Raw genomic sequence first — 8,512 nt, forward strand, 5'->3', positions numbered from 1 at the left:
TAGTAAGTTCATCAGAAAAGCCTGCAGCACTCTCTTCTCATTAGGTCCCATCCAAATGAGTCTTTTACCTAGATTCCAGGAATGGTTTCCCCGCTAGTTCTCCTGATCCTGTCACTGGTCTCAGCGTCTGCTTGCATCCTTGTTCACCATCAGCAAGAGTGATTTTTTAAAGTCCACATTAACCCTGCCGCTCCTTTGCTCAGATGCATGCCATCAGTGAATCCATCTTTATCATGGCCTAGTTAGGCCTACATTACACATCCCCTTCTATTGCCTTACCCACTCAACTCACCTTCCCATCAAACCACACTGATTGCATTCATATTCTTTAATCACTCAGGACAAAAAAATCCCCTCATTTCCTTGAAGACTTTACTCAAAATCACCTTCTCACACTGAGACCTAAACTGAAATTTGTTTAAAACAGTAAAGTCCTTTTACCAGGACTCTATAGATACCTTGTCCTACTATGACCTTTTGGTGTAATAATTATTGTTGTTGTTTCTTGGTTTTACATTTATACCATAGGAATATCCATCTTATTTTATACCATCTTACACTTTTATTCTTTGTTTACTTTCTCTTCCCATCTTAAAATATAATTTTTGTAGATACCTAATATTTATGTACATTCAGCAGAATGTAGTTTTATGCCACAGGTGAATCCATTTGTTATTGAGATTGTAATGTAAAATCTTTAAAATATATAAAAACTTACTTTCTCCTGTTTTGAGGAACCTATAATAGCCCTTGAGAATGCAGTTAGTTTATACCTTGTCCAGGTATGAGTCACAGATCCATAATCTCTGAGACGGGGGAGGAAATTAAGTACACTTCAAAATCTGTGTAACAGAGATATCAAGGTACAAATTGTTCAAAGGTGAGATTAAGATGGAGTTCTTTCTGAAAAATTATCAACTCCTTTTCTTACCTCCAGGCAAGAGAAAAGTCAGTAAAGGGTTGTTAAGGTAATAAACGTGGAAGGGTTATGTCCAGGATGATGCAGAATGCACTCTAAAGCCAGAGAGGGCACCAGAGTCATAGGGCGCACAGAGACACCAGTGAGCCATGGCCCTCAGGAAACAGTAAGTTGCCTGTTCCTGGACCTTTGAGAGACAAGTGGCCACCTGGGGGCTACAGAGATGAGCAGCAATCTGGTTATCCAGCCTCTCTGATCAGGCTGGCCAAAGTGCTGGGCATTTATCAGGAAGGTTGTGCACAGCTTCCCAGAAGTTACTAAGATATAAGTAAAAGAATCAGCACTAAGGGAAAGGGCAGCAGGTGTCATATGCAGTCTCAAAGGTGGCGAGAAAAAGCCCCCGAGACAGCCCAAGAAGCAGATGGATGAGGAAAATAAGGCATTCAAGCAGAAAGCAAAGGCCAAGGGAAAAGGCCCCCAGGACACATGGGAAATAAAGAAATCTGGCCAGAAATGGGCTGTTCCTTTGTGCCTGGGGCAATGGTGATCCTAAATTCTATTCCTGTTGTAACATCTGGATTCCCTATGATAACATCAGTTGCCACCTACAGCTAGAATGAAGAAGTATTGTCTGCGAGCTTATTGTACATTTAAGAATAAAGTTTTGTAAAAATAAATAAATAAATAATGCTAATTTAACAAAAGAGTAAGAGGACCAGCTTCAAGAGAGTCTGGTCCCTACAGAGCCCCTAAGAGCCTCCCCCTCCCACATGCCTCCTGATAAGGGCTCTCACTCCTGCTGGCCTCACCAGGAGCTTGGGCTTTATGAAGAGGGAGAACAGGGCTCATCTCACAGGCTTCCTAGAGAACAGGAGGGAGGGATTTGCCGGCTGGGAAAGGAGTATTCTGGCTCACCTTGGAAAGGTAGAAAGTCAAGACTACAGAATAGGGAGAAGATGAGGTAACAGCCTGGAGAAATAATGGTCCCTCCAAGAAATAAATAAGACTGCTATTTAAACCCCCTTTCTCTAAAGATCACTCTTCCCCCGGACTCAGTGTTTCTCTTTCCTGCCACCTCAGCAGAGACACCCACAAGCAGAGCAGCTTCAGAATCACAATTTAAGACACCAAACACAGTCAGTCTGCTCCCCCAAAGCCTCCTGTCCTTTGTCCCCAGAAACTGCCCCACTTACTTTCAGGAAATATGCTGGAGTTTTAATTGAATGGAGGAGATCTGCTGTAAGTCTGGTCAGTGTTCACTCACCAAGCCAGCGACTAGCTCTCCACAGAGGAGTTCCCCCACGGAAGCGGAGCTAGAAATGAAAGTTCAGTTCTTAGGAGTGGAAAATAAACAAAGGAAGCAAAACAGAAACTTAAGAACAATAACAATGGGAGGTCACAACATAGGACACTTAGGGAAGGCAATGCTTCAGTATGTTCTTATGTTTTCATCCATTTTGCAGATTATTCTAGCAAGAATATTCAAATAAGAAGAATGTAAAATCTAATGATACACTCCACAGCCTTCCTAAATACTTAGTAATTTCAATTTAATTCTATACCTACTAGTTAAGCTTATCCTATATTCATGTCCTAAACTACTTACTAAGGATAAAATCATGATCCAGAAGTCTGGGTACCTGCCCTCCATAATGCAGAGTGTGATGGGAAGATAACCAGTGATAGAGCTCTGATATTTGAGCTGAATGGTAGTATCTGTCCTTAGAATTTTAGGAAAAAATGTTCTTTTTAAATAGCAGCTACTAAGAACTTTTATTTAGAAATTTTTTTAACCAATTGACAAATTTTTTCTACAACACCATTAAATCTGATCTAGCCCTTCAGTTAACCACCAGTTTTTGTTTCTGACCTAGAAACAAAAGCCTTCCAGACATAATGTGGTACATTTGTGGCAGTGACATGTTACCAGCAACTGGGAGGTGGGAAGAGGATAGAGGTTTAGAAAAGGTGCTCTTCTAGGGGAGTCTTTCTCTGGAAAACACTCACACCTCCGTAAGTGTTGACTTTCACCACTTCTTTGGGAAACACTTGGACCTTTTGCACCATCAATCAAAGCAGAACTGAAAATATATCCAAATAAAATTTAAGTACAATGTATGCATTGCATAGTATTATAATAAAAATAAAATGGCAATAAAATAAAAATAAGTGTAATTTTTTAAAAGCAGAACTGAAACATTTCTATTTCCTCTACATATTTTTGTACCCTATTATCAACCTTCTGAAAACATGTTTCAGATGCTGTAGCTATAAGTTGGTGGAAGCTCCAGACAAGGGTCCCTGACTGACAAGAGTGCAGAGCTGGGCAATCTCCACACATTAATTCACAGGAGACATGGGGGACATCTGAAATGTTGATGTCTTTTTAAGGAAAGCACAGGCATTTTAGTATTGTTTGTAACTATAGTTGAGTAAGGCAACCTTGCCTTAAAACTCTTCTTGATTCACATATGTCTGTGAGGCAGGAGATGGAATTTATATAGATGCATTTGGTGACCCATATTGACAGTTTCCATTTCATGGGTATGAATGAATTCATTTCTAACAACATATAAACTCATGATGGTTTGCAAGTGCAATGATAAGTGTGTAAATTTTACACAAAGTCATTCTGAGACCTTGAAATTTTTTTCCTTTATCATTGTTGCAGATAAGCTGCCAGGTGGCACCAGAGAATTAATCAGCTGGGCTCTCAGAGGATATTCAGAAAAGTAACCTTTAATTGCAGATGCATTAGTGCCATGACTCATGGGAGGCAGTCTCCAAATTCTAAGTGATGAATATGGATAAAGCTTTCCCTTCATACCCCTTAGTTCCTTTGTCCCCCAAATATGGATCAGGCTTCCAGACTTTTCTTGGGCTTTGTAACCCCCTGTTGAGTTGGGATGGGGGAAGTGAGATTATACTCAGACGTCTGTCTGCATCAACTCTTCCAATCCCCTAAGGGGGTTGTATATGGTTCATGGTTTATGGCCTCTGTAAAATGGGACTATTTCGGGAAACAGGTTCCCCAATGCAGGACAGGCATTACAGATAAGAATGAGGTTTATCAGCAAGCAAGAGTGTGCATCAGAATGCAGGTTACTGGCACAGATTTAGGTAGCTCGCCCTGCCCCCCACCAAAGTCTTATTTTCCCCTTAATCATCACATCCTATCTAATAAAAGAGTAATATGCAAATTGACTATCACTCCAGCACACAAGATAGCCAGCCCCATGTGGTCAAAGATGGCCACCGCAAGATGGCTGGAAAGGGAGGGCAGTTGTGGGCAATCAGGCCTGCAGGGGAGGGCAGTTAGTGGTGACCAGGCCTGCAGGGGAGGGCATTTAGGGGCAATTTGGCTGGCAGGGGAGCAGTTAGGCATCAATCAGGCTGACAAGGGCGTGGTTAGGGGGTGATCAGGCTGGCAGGCAGAAACAGTTAGGGGCAATCAGGCAGGCAGGCAGGTAAGCAGTTGGGAGCCAGCAGTCCTGGATTGTGAGAGGGCAGTCAGACATCCCTCAAGAGGTCTCAGATTGGAGAGGGTGCAGGCTGGGCTGACGGACACACACACACATGTTGGGAGCCATTAGAGATATTGGCTTAGACAAAGCCATCTTAAAAATTATAAGTTTCTGGTTCCTCCGGAAACTCCTAATTACCAGAAACTAAGTGTGTCCTGCGATTTGGCCAGCAGCTAAAGATAACCATCCTATTTTCTGAAGCAACTACCGCCACATCGGAGCCTGCTACAACCCTGCTGATAAGCTAATAGGCTTCTCCACCCACCCCCCGTCCCTAAAACAGTATATATCCTGCCGCGGTAAGAATAAAATTTGAGGCTTGATCAGAATCCTGTCTTGCCTCCATTCTTTCGTGTCCCTTGTTTGTTTCATTCTCCTAGGATGTCTCTTGGTTCCCCCGTTGTTGTCCCGCGGGTCGGGACACACACACACAGACACAAACACCCCCACACATACACACACCCATGCACGAATTTCGTGCACTGGGCCTCTAGTAATAGTATAATTGAGTATTCCTTTCATCCAGCCTTACATCCCAAAACAGTTCGATTAATGAAGGCAGGAAGGGACCTTCTTTATGTTATTTCTTATTGTGTCAGATTTGTTACAAAATATTGGTATATAGGGAATGATATTTGAATAGAAAGACATACAGTTATATTGCTATGGATATAATTTTAATTACATTGAACATGCTGATGACTATCATGTTTCTGTTCTATTGTTGGTGTTGCTGTCAACATAACTGCTGTGTTCATAAATCAAGCACAGCTGGTGTTGCTCAGTGGTTGAGCATCGACCCAGGAACCAGGAGGTCACCAGTTTGATTCCAGGTAAGGACCCATGCCTGGGTTGTGGGCTTAATTCCCAGTATGGGGTGAGCAGAATGCAGTGGATCATTGATGTTTCTCTCTCCTTGATGCTTCTATCTCTCTATCCCTCTTCTTTCCTTTTTCTCTAAAAATTATTAAAAACATATTTAAAAATCAATAAAGCAAAAGGATATTGTTAGCATTTATGTAAACTCTTCTGACAAATTTTAACCAACAATTCTCACATTCTGTTTTGTTCCTAAGATGTATTCAGATACCTACCTCAATGTCTGTTTTTTATCTACACCACCACACTCTAACCACATTACTGACTGTGCCCTGTGCTATTTTTCAGTCCAGAAACAGTTAAAAATCATAGATCCAAAGTCAGAGAATTTCTCCAACAGGAGATGTGGGGACTAAAGGGAACACAGAGCCCTGAGGAGAATGTATTATTCCCTGGGCCTCAGAACATAATATGCTGGGATGTGGACCACAGCACCGTGCTTGGCTGTGGAGATGGAGTTTAAGTGATGGGAGAAGGAGCATGGGTCATTCTGGTTTCCTATTGGCCCGGCAAGTTCTGTTTTCCTCACTGGTGTCTCTCCACATTAAATTTAATGTCTCAGAGGAAGTTCCCAGGACACCAGCGCCACTCCCCCAGCCCTCCCAGCCCCTCTTGGGCTTCTGACTTCCGCAAACATTTTCTTGATTAATATTTTTATAATCTCTTCACAGACAAGCTCAAAGACATTAGGCCCCACTTGTAGCTGTTATCTTCAAATTGTAGATTGGTCCCAGGCTTTACAGCTCTAAGCAGCCCTCCCTCAACCTATTCAAAAAATGTATACCGTATGTTGTGGTTTGAGTTTTGGAAGAAAGGGATTTCTTGGGAGCTAAAAGGTGAAATCTGATAAAGAGCCAGCTTCAACACTCTTTCTTAACAAAAGGATGTTGTTCTTCTCATTCCAAGCTCTCCACCTCATAAAACACCTCACACAGGGTCTGGAAGGAACACATTAGTTCTCTGGGGCTTAGGATGTGGGCTCAGATCAGAGATTCAAAGGGAGGCAAGAGTAACATGATGAATATGGGATTGTGGGAGACATACATCCTATCCTGTCCATGTGCACTCCACATAAAAACATTCCATGTGTGGAGTCCTCCACTCCCCTTCAACTGTCACCAAGTTTTGTAGATCAAATGTAGGCCTCACCAAAAATTACTCTACTGTATATCTCTGCATTTACCACCAGACCCCAAATCATCCTGTTCTCTTTTATCCACTGTGAGAATGGAAAGTGGGACAAACACTTGGAAAAAAATATCTGGCTGTTTGTTATGGCATAAGATACATTGAACCTAAAAACCAGTAAATCTACATATACTACTTAATCATGAGCAAGAAATTGTCTGTATTGCAGAAGACTGGACTGGGATCCCACTCCCCGCCCTTTGACTGCGGGGAGGGGTGTGGGAAACTGATATAGGGTTGAGCCTTGGACTGACCTGCTGGCAAAGTCACAAACAAGTCCCAGCTTAGAGGGCTCAGTCCTCTTAGCATAATTAGGCTTGACCTTATAACACTCCCCAGATCTTACCTGGGAAGCTAATGGGTTGAGGGAAGTGCAGGGAGTGTAAACATGATCAAAACAGGTGAAACTCACAAGAACTGTAACTATGGTAACCACTGCATTGTTTACCTCAGACTATAAAAGGTCGGTGTGGACTGAGCACGGGTGGAAGTCCTTCCTCTTGAGTTGGACTTACCCGCCTGGTCCCCCAATATTTCCAAATTATCTCTTGTCTTTTCTATTTCATTTGTGTGCGGCTCCTCTTCCAGATATTGAACCCTGAACCACGCAGGACGTGGAAGGAAACATTTACGACAGAGGGGAGAAAGAACAGGCTTGTCTTCAGTCCTGGGGACTGCCCTAGTCTGTCAGCCCACTGGAGAGTGAGGCCAATAAGGAGAAAACAATAAAAAAAAAGTGTGCCTGGTCTCTCTCTCTCTCTCTCTGTGTGTGTGTGTGTGTGTGTGTGTGTGTGTCCACCAGAGGCAGATCTTAAGCAGTCTTGACAGTCGTGTCAAAGACCTGAAAAATGTGGTATCTAAGCATCCGGTCTTTTTTTTCTTGTAACCAGGGACTTCATTCTGAATCGGAGGACCAGAATTCCAATAACTGAAAATTCCCGGAGTTGATTTGTCAATAATTGAGAAGTATTGCTAGTGAGGCATAGCCCCAGGCATCACAGCAACGGAGAGTAAGGAAGGCAGAGGTCAAAGGGAAAATTTAGATCAATTTCAGACATGCGTGCCCCACACACACACACACACACACACACACACTGTAATATCCACCTTGCAATCCCTTGTCACATCAATGATAATCCAGGGTGAGGAATTTAGATATTCCTGTGGCCATGCAGAGATGAGAGAAGATAATAATTGATAAGAGAGCACTTTTAATAGATTAGTTAATTCATTAATGTATTTATTTTAACTTTTACTTCTTTGAGATTTGGGAATAAAAATTCCAAAAGACAAGGGGATAGTGTGAATATTCATTGCTGAAATCATGCACTTGCTATCTCTTTGGAGAACTGGCTTTTCTCTTGTTCCTGAAAATTTGAACCTCACTGCAAAAGTAAGGCTGAACTGGGCAACAAAACACTGTTAAGAAATCCCACAATTGTACTTAAATCATTTCTGTGAGTAATAACTTTTTTTTATTAAAAATTTTAATGTTGACATTGTTGCAGATAGACATCCCCCTGTAACCTCCTTTTTCCCACATTAATCTTCTCCCAAACCCCCCTTCCTTGGTCTTCACAAGTCTATTTCCATGTCCATGGGGTATGCATATATGTTCTTTAGCTAACACCCTTCCCTTCTTTATCCAGTCACCCCTCACCCATCTCCCCTCAGATACTGCCCAGTCTGTTCCTTGTTTCTGGTTCCATTTTGTTCATTGATTATCTTTTTCATTAGATTTCACAATTCTTTCATCAAGTTATTTATATTTCTTAAATCAAAGCAAGAATAGTAAAGTTGAAAGTAAGCTAATATGTATTTTTAAAATCATTTATTTCAATCACAGTGAGAGGCAAACAAAAATGAATCAACAGTATACTTGATGACTAATTATGTGCTAGCCATGAAAGAAATTACTGAAAATATTCTATGGTTTAATTTTCACAAAAATACATCAGGTCAGTTTCATATTATTTTACAAATGTGAAACTGAATCGTGTAC

Source organism: Myotis nattereri (assembly GCF_964212035.1).
Source record: "Myotis nattereri genome assembly, chromosome: 9".
NCBI lineage: Eukaryota > Metazoa > Chordata > Mammalia > Chiroptera > Vespertilionidae > Myotis > Myotis nattereri.